The sequence below is a fragment of the Pongo pygmaeus genome, chromosome 9, assembly GCF_028885625.2.
Source record: "Pongo pygmaeus isolate AG05252 chromosome 9, NHGRI_mPonPyg2-v2.0_pri, whole genome shotgun sequence".
NCBI classification, from domain to species: Eukaryota; Metazoa; Chordata; class Mammalia; order Primates; family Hominidae; genus Pongo; species Pongo pygmaeus.
In genome coordinates this window covers 102673026-102688197 of record NC_072382.2, presented here as the reverse complement: position 1 = coordinate 102688197, position 15172 = coordinate 102673026, and the positions used below count along the sequence as shown (strand labels likewise).

General features: G+C 36.3%; 1 long non-coding RNA gene across 1 annotated transcript in view; it reads right to left on the bottom strand.

Moving 5' to 3' along the window:
* Positions 1 to 14332, bottom strand: part of LOC129007696 (uncharacterized) — a 67386-nt gene extending 53054 nt beyond the window's left edge. The window contains exons 1-2 of the long non-coding RNA XR_010127625.1: positions 14236 to 14332; positions 11860 to 11979 (exon numbers count right to left, since the gene is read on the bottom strand). This is a non-coding gene — a long non-coding RNA (uncharacterized LOC129007696). The remainder of the gene's footprint in view (positions 1 to 11859; positions 11980 to 14235) is intronic.
* Between the last annotated feature and the right edge of the window lie 840 nt (positions 14333 to 15172).

The window sequence follows — 15172 nt, the reverse complement described above, 5'->3', positions numbered from 1 at the left end:
ACAGGCAGAAGAGACCTAACAATTTCATAAATGTAGTCTCCAAAAAAGAAAATAACAATGGAAAAGGATGAATATTTTAAGCTATCATTTAAAAAGGAAATACTTTCCTAAAATAAAAGAATTTAATGTACATATTGAAACAGCACATCAAAATCATATCACAATCTGATTCAGAATAGTCAACAATAATACTGATCTTAGAAAGTCTATTAAACTTCAGTGATGAAGAAAGGCTCCTTAAGAAACTTGTAATGGAAAGAAAAACACAATGGCATGAGTCTTCTCCACATTCAGGAAAGAGGAGCAACACCTACAAGATACATAACAAAAGAAAGTCCCCCAGATTTCATACACAGTCAAGCACTTCTACAAGTATAAAGACAGAAGACCAAGAACTTTGAACATATAAGAACTTAGTGAGGATTTTTCACCTTTTGAAAAAGACTAAAGAAACCACATTTGGTGATGAAATCTACAGCAGTTGGCATTAGATATTTTAACCAACAAAAATCTAAAATTAAAACCAATATTAGAATAAGAATCACTGGATAGAATATTATAAGTGGAAAGAGAATGGAAAGAAAGGTGAAAAATAGAAAATGCTCTATGAATGACCTGCTCATATAAGTAGGGAAGAAAGAATATTAAGACAAAGCTGAATACAAATAAATGTAGAAGCATATTAAATAGTACAATGAGAAGCATTAAAGGTAACATGATTAAATTGATTTATGGAAGAAAGAGGAGGAGGAAAAAGATACAACCATCTTTAAGTGATACATTATTTGAATTCTAAAATTAAAATTAAGTCATCTTTTTTTTTTTTTTTTTGAGACGGAGTCTCGCTCTGTCACCCAGGCTGGAGTGTAATGGCGCGACCTTGGCTCATTGCAACCTCCACCTCCCAGGTTCAAGGCATTCTCCTGCCTCAGCTTCCCAAGTAGCTGGGACTACAGGCATGTGCCACCATGCCTGGCTAATTTTCGTATTTTTAGTAGAAACAGGGTTTCACCATGCTGGCCAGGCTGGTCTCAAGCTCCTGACCTCAAGTGATCTGCCTGCCTCAGCCTCCCAAAGAACTGGGATTACAGGAGTGAGCCACCATGCCTGGCCAAGTCTTCTTAATAACTAGTTTTCATCACCATTTCTTCATGTACACTAAAGTTAAGGCCTAAAGAAAACATCTGCGGTTATTTCTGTGGTTATAGGAGTTTTAATTCTTAGAAATTATTTTATTATCAAAAACTTATTTCAAAGCCTATACCATGTCAAACTTTTTTTTTGTAATTACGGTTTTTACCAATAAACTGTTTCTCTCATTCCTTCAGAAATAATGATCAAGACTTTGGGAAGAGAGATATATGGTGTAGAATAAAAACTGGCAGTCAATTGAAGATAAACATCTAGGAAAGTAGAGTTGAAGCCCACCTTAATGTGGAATAGCAACAAAAATGCATGAACCTGATTGAGAATTAGCAACATAGAAAGAGAATGTCAGAGAAAAGAAAGGGAAGTAGGATCTCCTGTGGCAATAAAACATAAATGACTATCTGAGCTTGAGACCCTTCCTTCTCTTTTATTCCTGTTTACTGGAATTGTTCTATACAGGTAGCTATTTAAGATGAGAACTACTACCATGTTTTATATTTTCTAAATTTAGCTATGCTGTTATATTGTGCTTTCACAATAACTGGTATTGTAAAAAGATAATGGCTTTTGCTAAGCCAAAATTTTCAAATTTTCAATGAATTGAGTAGTTTTTATTTTAAGTCAGAATAATGAAAAAATGAAGGCTTTTTGTAAGGAATGAGTTTGGCTGACAACTGGAAAAGGCCTGCAGCTCCAGAAATGGTCTGGTGATAGGGAGATTTTTTTTTTTTGCACTTAATCATGCATCTTATATTTTTCTTAATGTATGATTTTCCAGTTGTATGTATACGCTCCTTTTCTTTTTATTGGGAATCCAATGTCCTTCTCAATACTAATAGTACTTATATGTAGTATAACTGTAAAAGTAAGAGAAAGCCTTTTTTGTCTCATGTTATAGTTTTAAACTTAAAATTATCATTATTTTATTTTAAACTCGACTATAAAATTACTATTGATCTTGTTAACCTCATGAGAAAGTATTATTTCTGGTGTTTAAGCTTGTAAAGATACCACTATTTTACACAGCATTTGTTCCTTTTTTATCAAAATTATCATAACAGTATTATATTCCTTTCCTTCCTCCTAGACAAATTAGGGAATGAAAGATTTTTGTCTGCCTTTTTTAATAAACTGTAGGAAAAAGAAAGAAAAGAAAAAAGATTGTTGGAAAAGCTAAGTCTTCCCTCTATTAATGAGTAAAGGTTTTTCTCTTTTTAAAAATATTGTTATTATTTTGGCTAAATGAATGACTTAACAGTAACCTGGAATTCTATTTTACAATATCAAGTGTCTTAAATCTTTGATATTTTACAAACTTTCCAAAATCAAATTATAAAGTATGTGTTTTTCTGACCTAATTAATTTTTTAGATATTAGGTCACCTAAAGTCCAAAAGTGACATTTGGCTTATTTGGTATAAAAATCATACAGAAACCATTGTCAAATATGAAATGGTGTTTGGCTTTCTTTGGGTTGTATTTGCATAAATGTGTTATTGGTATGTGTTCCAAAATTATGAGAAACTCCTATAATTCTCATATGACTTAGTGTGTTATTAATAATTACAATTGTTATGTAAAACTGTTGTATGCCACAGAAGTAATCAAAATTCCTAGTCAATTGTGGCTTTAATAGTGGCTGTACTAAAACTTTTTATCATACACAGATAATTGTTTTCTTGTTTTAATCCTCTTTAAAAGGTGGTTTATAATCAACTACAGGACTCTAACAGGTGTTCTTGAATGCAGGTTTCTAACAACTTTGGAGACTGTGTGACATTAGGATAGAGAAAAAAACTTTCAGGAATCATGGAGAGCTGAAATGTCACTGACTATCAAGTAGGACAGGAGTTAACTGCATGGAGTGAAGTAATAGAAGACTGAACTAACTTATGTGACATTTTGCTCAAAATGTTGTTGATCCTTTGTTTTGTTTTTCAGAGTCAAGGAAACTTTTTTTAAAAGCTATTTACAGCTTTTAACACTTGAGTAAAGTATATTCCTGTGAACAAAATTTGGACCGTACTTGTTTCTCTCTACCTGACTTCTCCATAATTTAGAAACTATTTGTAAGTTTTATTGACTTATGGCAATATAGTTATTTCCATAAGTACAATAAATCTGTTTTCATTTGTAACAGGACACAATTGGAGAAACTGGTTATTTTACCAAGGCTTTGACTTGAATGTTATGCTTTCCTTTGAGAAATAAAACTTGACTTACAGAGCCAATAAAAGCCCCTTGGGAAAACTGGCTTCATACCTTGTCTACCCTGTCCCTGTGCAAGCTTCCTGAACTGTGGTAAGTAAAGAATGTCACTTTCTGACAGACCCAGGAGCCCCAAGTTATCTTTGGACCTCAAGAGGAGAGGAATTTACCCAACTCGTGGGTAGTTGAGGGTACAAACCCATGGCTGAGCTCAGCTTTAAGAAAACATCTTATCTGAAATTCCTTATGGAAGAGAATTCCATCAAAGCCAATTTTACAGGCCTATGTGAAAAATAATTATTCTTGCTGCACTTCATACAAATAAAGTATAATAAAGCAAATTCGACTCTCATCGTTTGTCTTTAGTAAAAATGGAAGACTGGAGAGAGAAAAAAAATATGTTTCAAGAACTATGGTATACTTGTTGTTATATACTAGTCTTATCAGTTTTTTTTTTTTCCTGCAATTTAGGCTAACCTTGCTTATTGCTATGAACCAGCCAGCGATCTCTGACTGCAGCTCAGGAAAAACAAGAAGGATGGGTAATGTATAAATCTGAATCAATATCCTAATTCTGGGCACACATTGGAATCAGCTATCAACCCCATATCAGCTTAGTTCCACCAGTTGCCCAGTTCATGGAAAGCCTTCTTATTTAGTTTACTTGGGATAATTTCACTTATTTTGCTTTACTGTTGTGAAATATATTGCTGTTGTACTCTTTGTGTAGGAATGCAGGATAAGCTTACTGAATGTTTTCTTAAATTAAACACTTATTCATCTTCCAAATATCACCTTTTGTCAGAACTCAGAGTTATGAATGGCCTCACTATACTGACGCTTTCTGACTGAGCTCCTCTCTACCCTGAATTCAAAAGACCCTAATACTTAGGCAGGAATCTCATCGCCCTTATTCAGCATGAAGAAGTTACAGAAAGTGGATCTTTATCCTTCTGCAACCCTTAGGATTAAGGGTTCTCTTATAAAAGAGAGGGGGGATATGTCAGAGGCATTTGAACCACAGTGACTCTATCTTGAATAGGGACTGGGTAAAATAAGGCTGAGATCTACTGGGCTGCATTTCCAGGCAGTCAGTCATTCTAAGTCACCGAGAGAGAGAGGAGGTCAGCACAAATATAGATCACAAAGACCTTGCTGACAAAACAGTTTGCAGTAAAGAAACTGGCCAAAACCCACCAAAACCAAGATGGTGACAAGAGTGACCTGCGGTCATCCTCTCTGCTCATTATTCACTAATTATAATGCATTGGCATGTTAAAAGACACTGCCACCAGTGCCATGACAGTTTACAGATGCCATGGCAACATCCAGAAGTTACCCTATATGGTCTAAAAAGGGGAGGAACCCTCAGCTCCAGGAATTACCCACCCCTTTTCTAGAAAACTCATGAATAATCCACCCCTTGTTTAGCATATAATCAAGAAATAACCATAAAAACAGGCAACCAGCAGCCCTTGGGGCTGCTCTGCCTATGGAATAGCCATTCTTTTATTCCTTTACTTTCTTAACAAACTTGCTTCACCTTAAAAAATATATATATGTTAAGATAAACAGCTGGTATTTATGACTCTTGCTTCAAAAGATTTGATTATGGAATGTAGTAGAAGAATTACCTTCTAGTTCTTAACCTTCACATTCCTGCCCAATATCATGATACCTTTCCTCTTAATTGCACAAAATGTATCATTCATATTAACCATATAAACTACAGATTATGGCAGATTTTTATCTTTAGTACTTACATTTGCCAGTCTTTCCTTATCCTAAAATATTCTATATAAACTTTTTTTTTTTTTTGAGATGGAGTCTCGCTCTGTCACCCAGGCTGGAGTGTAGTGAAACGATCTCGGCCCACTGCAAGCTCCACTTCCTGGGTTCACGCCATTCTCCTGCCTCAGCCTCCCGAGTAGCTGGGACTACAGGTGCCCGCCACCACGCCTGGCTAATTTTTTGTATTTTTAGTAGAGACGGGGTTTCACCGTGTTAGCCAGGATAGTCTCGATCTCCTGACCTCGTGATCCGCCCGCCTTGGCCTCCCAAAGTGCTGGGATTACAGGTGTGAGCCACCGCGCCCAGCCTATAAACTTTTAATAGTAATATAAAAAAATCCCTAAAAGCTATATTACATTAAAGAGAAAAAACTAGACAACAAAATTAAAAATTAAAAGTATTTCCAAACTGCAATACAAGCTAGGTCTAGTTAAGTGTATATAGTCCCATGGACACAAAAGTGTAACAAATGAAGCTATGTGTAAACTCTGAACAACTGTATGCTAAACTGTAGAACCAAAGAAATGAGAGCCATAGCCATCAGCAATTAGTGCATAAGGCTGAAGGTTAATTTAAGGCACCTAAAGGGATATTTGGAGTAGATAGTTACTGTGAAATATCATGTAAAATAGAATTGCCAATATGTATGTACATACGCATGTATAAAAAATAATCAGGATAAATATATGAAAAGATTACATTTATAAAAATAAGTGGGCTATTAAATTCATTCATACATTAGTGTGAATTTCTTTCTCAGTTTAGATTAAGTATCACTTAGGACTCTGAGGGAAATAAGATCTTGGTATAATGTCAGACACTATTTGTTGAATTCCCAACAGCCATCTCCCTACCCTTATTCCCTTCTAACTAAACCCCAGTTGTGTTCACATATTGATAGCAAAGGATGCAGAGCAGTGGACATAGCTGCAGGAGATGAACCACGGTTAGTCTAATCAAATTCTTCTTTGAGTAACTGGTTTAGTAGTGGACAGATGACTCAGTTCTAGCCAATATGTTTTGATAGGATGTCTATGGAGTGGGCTTCTGGGTAAGAATTTCTCCCCCTGATTTGAAAAAATAATGCCAAGAGAAATTCTCCTTATTCCTAATTCTGTATGAGGTTATGTGAGGCTCTGATGCCTGCAGCTTTAGTAGCCATCTTTGGATGCTCAGGTTAGCTCACTGAAAAGGCAGGGAGTCTGGGACCGTGAGACTATTACTGAGCCAATGGTTAGCCAACCCTAGAACTACTTTCCTCCAGACTTCTTGTTATGAGGGATAATAAACATCTATTATATAACTCACTTTTCGTTGAGTATCCTGTTACTTCAGGCAAAATATATACTATCTAACATGGGTATAAAAATCAGGTATACTTTGCAGGTTATTCCGTACATCTGTGGAAGGGCCTTAGTAACCCCGTGGTTGTATTGGGGCAGTGAATTCAGAAACCGAGGGAGCACCAGGAAGGTCAGAGAAGTGACCTCTGTATACTCCTTCTCTTGTATATCCATCAAGTCCCAAGTTACACCTGCAATTAGCCCTATGTAAATATAGAAGAAATGCCTCAGGCTAGAACCACAGATATCAAATCCTATTTCTCAAACTTGTATAGACATAAAAACTACCAACTAGCCAAGTCATAGGTCTGGGTGGCCCAATATGCCCTTCTGAATGTGTTCGTATTTCTGGGTCCTCAGAGCAACTAAATGTTTCTACATAACTCCAAGAATCTTGTCAACTATCCAACACTTGGTACTGTAAAAAATAAAGAACTAAAAATCACACTAGATTTGATATCAGAAGCCCTAGTAGTGAGTTCTGGCTCTCCTGACAACTATTTCTAAGACAGCAAGCTTCAATTTCCTCATCTGCAAAATGGAGATAATAATACATATGTTGTGAAGTTTTATGAACATTATATATGACAGTGCAGAAAATGTAGTACAACTTGGAAAATAACATACAAAGCAAGCTGTTTAATGACATAGTACAGGCAGATGTTTGTAAAAATGAATGAATGATTCCTTAGTTCGCTATAAAAACTGAAAAGCAAACATGAAAAAACTGAATCATCTTTTCAAGTTTAAGGAAGCTTCAGGACTTTCTTTGCATGCTATGCTCACTGTCACAGTGGATAGCCAACACCAAAGAGCAGCTTGTGCCAAAATACATTTATCTGTGAAAACTACACCTATCATCGTATTCTTTTATTTCATTCTATTAATATGAAAATATACCATGTAGGCTGGGCACATTGGCTCATACCTGTAATCCCAGCACTCTGAGAGGTCAAGGTGGGTGGATCACCTGAGCCTGAGGTCAGGAGCTCAAGACTAGCCTGGCCAACATGGTGAAACCCCGTCTCTACTAAGAAAAAAAAAAAATTAGCTGGGTATGGTGGCATGCGCCTGTAGTCCCAGCTACTCAGAAGGCTGAGGCACGAGAATCATTTGAACCTAGGAGGTGGAGGTTGCAGTAGGCTGAGATCGCACCACTGCACTCCAGTCTGGGCAACAGAGTGAGATTCCATCTCAAAAAATGAAAGAAAATATACTATGTATACAGTGGAATTCATGATACCAAAATCAGATAAAGTCATTACAAGAAACGAAATCAACAGGCCAGTGTTCCTAATGAGTAGAAATTTTAAAATTCTAAACAAGCTTTTAACAAATCAAAATGCAATATATGAAAGTAATACATTATGATGAAGTGGGATTTAGCCAAAGAATACAAGGTTCATTTAACATTCAAAGCTGAAGTACTGTCATTCACCATTAACCAATTAAAAAAGAAAAACTATATGATTATCTCAACGGATGCTGAAATAACATTTGACAAAAACCTACATCTACCCCTAATAAAATTTTCAGCAAACTCAGAATAGAAGGGAATTTCTTCAACCTGAGAAGGGGTATCTATGAAAAACCTGCAGCAAACATCATGTTTAATGTTAAAAGACTGAATGGTTTCTTCCTAAAATCAACAAACTGGCAAGGATTCCCAACCTCATCACTCCAGCTAAAGATCAATTGTGTAAACACTAAGAATGCACAATATAGAAATTCAGTATAATTATAAAATGGTATCCAAAATTCCTGCCCCCATTGTACAGTATTTGTATAATTGCCTCTCCTTGAATGTGGACTTGAATATCGATATGATCGATGTCACTTCTGTGGATAATGTTACATTTATGGCAAAAGGAAATGTGAAGATGTAACTAAGATCCCAAATCAGGTCAGGTGAGGTGGCTCATGCCTGCATATCCCAGCACTTTGGGAAGCTGAGTGGGGAGGATCACTTGAACCCAGGAGTTTGGGAGCTGCCAGGGCAACACAGCAAGACTGACCCTATCTCCATAAAAAAAAAATAAGAAATAAAAATTTGCCAAGCACGGTGGTGCATGCCTATAGTCCTAGCTACTTGGGAGACTGAAGCAGGAAGATCGCTTGAGCCCAGGAGTTTGAGGTTGCAATGAGCCGAGATCATGCCACTGCACTCCATCCTGGACAACAGAATGAGACTCTGCAAAAAAAAAAAAAAAAAAAATGCCAAATCAGTTTTGAATAATACGGGTATGGACATCATCTGGGAGGGTCTGACTTAATCAGGCAGAAACCCTTAAAAAGCATGAGTAAAATTGTTTCCTGCTGACCTCAAAGAAGATGAAAGTCACAAGAGTTCTACAGCTGCCAAGAACTGAACACTGCCTGCCAGTCACCTGAATAAGCCTAGATGGGCACCCTAAGCCATAGATGGCAACGCAGTGTTGGCTAATCCACTGATTGCAGCCATGTGAGCCCTAAGCATTGGATCCATCCAACCGATGCCCAGACTCCTGATCCACGGAAACTGTAAGATAATAACTGAGTGCTCTTTCAAGCTAGTAAGTTTGTGGTACTTGCTGACTCAGCAATGGAAAGCTAATATATACACCATCCAAAATACCAGCAAAAATATGAAATAATTGGAGAGAAATCTGACAAAAGATGTGAAAGACCTGTACACCGAAAGCTTGAAAACATTGCTGAGAGAAGGAGGGATATATTACCTGTATGGGTTGGAAGACTTAATTTTAGTGAGAAGCCAATTCTCTCCAAATTGATCTATAATTTTAGCTCAATCCTAATCAAAATTGCAGAAGGGTTTTTTTTGCAGATATTAACAAACTGCTTCTAACATTTACATGAAAATGCAAATGACCTAGACAAAACAATTTTGAAAAAGAAGAATAAAGTTGGAGCACTAGTACATTAAGTATCCGTGGGGGGAAGCGGGGCTCCACCCAGGAGGGAAGATGGTCTAGCCTTTAACTCTGTCCTACTGGGAAGGGAGCTAGTGGCTGAGGGCTCTTCCATTTTGGCATTTCCATTTCTGGGGAGGGGGTTCAAAGTCACCAACAGGCCGAGAGCTGGGGTTCAGAAACAGAAGTGGGGACCCACTGTTACCACTCTGCTTAGAAACTTTATGGGTTGCCTCTCATGCAACCTGTAGCTTCAGAGCACACCTTCGATCCCGTCTCTTCCCTCAACCAGCTGTGGGCTGCCCCTCCGCACCCCCAGGGCTGGAAGGTTAGAGGAAGAACACTATCATTTATACAGAGGGATTTAAAAAAGAACAGCTTAAAAAATTACAGCTACATCAATCAAGAAAACGTATTGACATAAAAACTGTCCAATAATACAGTTAAACGGAATGGAGGGTACAGAAACAGATCTTCACATATTTGAATAACTGATTCTCAACAAAGGTGCAAAGGCAATTAGTGAAGGGTATTCTTTTCCGCAAATGGCGCTGAAACAACTGGATATCCACATGCAAAAAAGTAAATTTTGATCTAGACCTTATACCATATTAAAAAGTAACTTTAAAATGTATCACAGATATAAATGTAAAACCTAAAACTATAAAGCCAAAAGAAAACATGACAGAAAACATTTACGACCTTGGGTTTAGCAAGGAATATTCAGTTATGACACCAAAAGCATAATTCATAAAAATGTAAATAAAGAGTTTTATCAATATTAAAAACATCTGCTCTTCAAAAGATCCTGTTAAGATAACTTTAAGACAAGCCACAGGCTAGAAGAAACTACTTTCAAATCCCATATACGACAATGGACTTCTAACAGAATTCATAAAGAACTCTGAAAATTCAACAATAACAAAACAATTCAATTTTTTTAAAAATAAGCAAACAAAAATTTGAACAGACACACAGAAGAGGAATATATAAATATCACAAATAAGCACATGAAAACATGATCAACATCATTAGTCATTAATGAAATGCACATTGAAACCATAATGAGATACCACTACCTACCTGTTAGAATTGCTAAAATTAAAAATGCTGACTATACCAATTGTTGTCCAGCTTTTGGAAGAATTAGAACTCTAATATACTGGGTGGAAATGTAAAATGATACAATCACTTTGGAAAATTGTTTGACAGTTAAATGTACATGTATTGTCTTGGTCCATTTGGGCTGCTATAACAAAATACCATAAACTAGGTAGCTTATAAACAGCAGAAACTTATTTCTCACAGTTCAGGAGGCTGGAAAGTCCACAATAAAGGTGACAGATTCAATGTCTGGTGAAGACCTGCTTTGTAGTTCCTAGATGGCAACTTCTTCCCCAACAGCCCCCTGCTACTAAGACTATCACATTGGTGATTAGGTTTTGACACACAGATTTGGGGAGAACACAAACACTCAGACCACAGCACCTACTAATTTATCCAGCCATTTCACTGCTAGGTATTTACCCAGAAAAAATGAAAACACATGTTCATACAAAGACTTGTACAATATTTTCATAGTAGCTCTATTTATAATACCAAAAAATTGGAAACAACTCAGATATTTATCCACAGTTAAACAGATAAACAAACTACAGTATATAAATAAAAAGAATAAAAAGAATTAACTACTGATACATACTACAATTTAGCTGAATCTCAAAATAATTATGCTGAGTGAGAGAAACCAAATGAGAAAAGCATACACTATATTATATACAATTCTAAGAAATAAAACCTAATTTATTTGGCACCTAGATCTTCATTTCTATACCAGTTTCCAATAAAAAGTCTCAAACTTCCTTGGATAAATGGCTGATTCTACGACTTGGGCCGGAAATATACAAGAAGAGCCTGTAGCATCTTCTAATACCAGAAAGTAAGAAAGTCCACACATACACACACATACACACAAGGAGCACAGGAGTCAACTGAAAAAGCTCCCAATGCCAAAAACTGGAAAAATTTGAGTAACAAAGTATTCATGAATCCATACAGATATAAAGAAAAGACTGAATAAAGAAGTAAATGGGGGAGAAGAGGCAAATCTTCCACACAGAATTCCAAATAAATTATGTAGATACTCCACTCCAAAGGAGGGCTAGCATAACTCCCTACTCCCCCACACTTCCTTAAGTGACTCATAATGATTTCCTTCCAAGGAGTACAGAGTATGCAAAAAGGGAAACAAGAGTAACTATGCAATGGAGAAACCTGACAAACACTACTTTAGCCAGGTGATGGAGAACAACATTAACAGTCGTAAGTCATGTTATACCCTTCATATGATGTAATAAATACAGCACATTACCTCTTTGATTTCCACCCCCCAAAACCCAAAACCCTAGTCTACTCATGAGGATACATCAAATCCCAATAGAAGGGCATCTTGCAATATACCTCACCAGTACTCCTAAGGACTATCAAGGTCATCAAATACAAGGAAAATCTGAGAAACTCTCACAGCCAAGAGGAGCACAAGACATCATAACAATTAAATGTGGTGTCCTGGATGGAATCCTAGAAAGGGAAAAGGATATTAAGTGAAAATGAGGAAAATCTAAATAAACTATGAATATTAGTTAATAACAATTTATCATTATTAGTTCATTAATTGTAACAAATGTATCCTATTAATTTAAAATGCTAACAGAGAAAATTGTACAAATGATATATGAGCATTCTCTATATTATCTGCTCGATTTTTCTGTAAATCCAAAATTGTTCCCAAAAGTAAAATCTATTAATAAAACATCTAAAGCAAATAGACCTAAAAGGCATATGCATATGTATAATTTAATGTTTAATAAATCAGATATAAATATTTTTAAAAACCTAATATATGGTGACAGAAAGCAGATTAGTGGCTTGCCAGAAAGTGGTGATTAGTACTAGGGGAAGCGGATGGGATAGAATAGTGTGAAGGGATTTAAAAAATGGCATGAGGAAACTTTTGGAGGCAAAGGGTGTGTTTATCATTTTAGTTTCACAGGTATAACAACAAATTATACAATTTAAATATATGCAGCTTATTATATGACAACTATATCTTGATAAAGTGGGTTTTTTTCCAAACTATAGAAAAAATACTTCCACATTTAAATCCTTTTCTCCAAAAACAGTCTTCAGGAATATTTGAAGCCCCATCAAACCTGAAGCCCCATCAGGTTTGAAGCCCCATCAAACCTGAATTTAATCAGTGAATTTTGTTCATTCAAAGATTCATACATTTGGGAAGTTCCTGTGCCAAAAATGCTAATCACCCAGCATTAAAATTTATGGAATAGTGGTGATTTAGGACATGCTGGACATCTTTATTGTTGTTTTCCCACTTCAAGATTTTCAATCTTTTGGAAACAACCTCCCCAGGCATTCTGACAAGGAAATTATTATAACCAACCAAAATCAAGCCAAATATAGTTTGTCAGATTTAAAATGAGGCCAAGTGCCAATTTTACAGCAGCAACCAGGAAATCAAATTACATGGCATCTGACATTTAAAATCACACTCCTAAGAAGGCTGTCATTTGATGTCTTGGGTTTGGGTTGCAGTACTTAACTTTATAATACTGGGTAACATTGTGCCTCAGTTTTCCCAACTATGAAATTAGGATAACAGTACCTATTTTGTGAGACTGTTGAAGGAATGCAGTTAACACAGGTAAAAGGCTTAGAAGACTACCTGGCAATGCTGTCCTGATTTTACAAATTCTATACATTTTGTGGCATTAGCCATCAGGAAAATATAAATAAATCAGTGAGACACCACTTCACACACTTGGGGGGCTATAACAAAAAAGGCAGATAAAAAGTGTTGTCAAAGATGTGAAGAAACTAGGACCCTTATACACTGCTGGTGGAAATGTAAGAAGTACAATCATTTGAACCATAGTCTGGCAGTTTCTCCAAAGACTACACTGAGAGTTACCATGTGACCCAGCAATTCCACTCCTGCGCATATACGCAGGAGAAAGGAAAATATATGCTGCACAAAAACTTGTACATGAATGTTCATTAGCAGGATTTTTCATGGTAGCCAAAAGGTGTAAACAACCCAAATGTCCAACAACTGATAGAGATGGATAAATAAAATGTGGTTTATCCATACAATGAAATATTATTTGTCAATAAAAAGGAGTGAAGGAGTGAAGTACTGATTCATGTGGAACATGGATGAACCTTGATACAAAATAGCCAAATCACAGGTACAAAAAGCATATTAGTGGCTGCCGGGAGATTCAGGCAGAAATGTGGAGTAACTGCTAGTGGGTATTGAGATTTTAGAGTCATACTCATGTTACAAAATTAATAGTGGTGATGGTTGCACAACTCTGAGTACATGAAAAATCAATGAATTGATACTTTGAGTGAGCTGTATGATATTGGAATTATACCTCAATAAAGCATGGTAACTGTTTTAACATAGGCCGGAAAGAGAAAGCCTGAAAACAACAATAATGATATTAATAAATTAGTTTACTTCTCTAGTCTCATATACTTCTGTGCCCACACTTGCTCCTACTCTATTCATAACAGTCCCCTTGTAGTTGCCATATTATATCCTGCTATTTGATGCCCTGTGAACATACTATACCTGCTTCCTGGAATTATCTTTACCTTTCCTCTATCTGCCTAACTCCCACATACCTAAAATTAATCAGAGTAAACTACTTGCTAGAACAACCAACTCCAAATCCTAGTAACCTAACAGGATAAAGGTTTGTTTCTCACTCATGTAGCCCCTCCCCAGGTGATCGAGGGGTCCAGGCTCCTTACCTCTAGTGGCTCCCCCACTTCCTGGAGTCTTCTTCTGTATTCTTTATATATGGTTGAGATAAACTATGAGGCATTAGCACAGCTAGACCTTGAGGTCCTATAAGAAAATTTGCAAATCATTCACTCTGTTTTGAACAAGGTATATTTAAGATGATGTTAAAATACCCAATGGTCTTGGGTCAAATATAGTTTATGACTGTGTATCTAAAATATCCATTGCAATATTCTTCCCTTTCTCTACTAACTTCATGAATTTAGAAGGGATCCATTTTATGAGCTCAAAGACAATTACTTTTCAGACTAAGAATATTTAGGGGAAAAAGTACTGTTCAACATCTCTACTGAGAATCTTATGATGTAGCACAGGGTATAAGCTGGAGCTAAAGGAAACTTTCCTTAAAGTGCTATTTACTAAAAATTGGAACACATTCCTTAAGACAAATCGAAGTATGGCACACAACATCCAAACTTCCATCATAGATACAGAGGTGTTACCATCTCCCACTCCCAAATTTCTTTGTCACGCCGAGGATACTCAGGAGGAGCAGGACATGTTGGTTGCAGCAGGAGAAACTTGAAAGCATTCACTTTTATGGAACTCATAAGGGAGAGAATCTCTTAAAGTATTTAGAATCATCCTTGATACATTTATTATTTTAAACGATAATGTAGCCAAATGTCTTCCTCTGTGTTAAATCTTTACAAAACTGAAATCTTAAAATGGTGACAAAAATTCTACTTCTGACAGAATCTATTCATTTTTCCAATTAGATAGGGCATAATTCTTAATTTGCAAAACAAAATGTAATATGCTTATGAGGTTCCATCCCAAAGAACCTGCTATTGAGACTACCATTCAGAATAACGAGTGGAAATGCCAACTCCAGAGTTTCAGATCCTACCCGTAATTGGGGTAGGGAGGGGCTTTGGGCGGGGC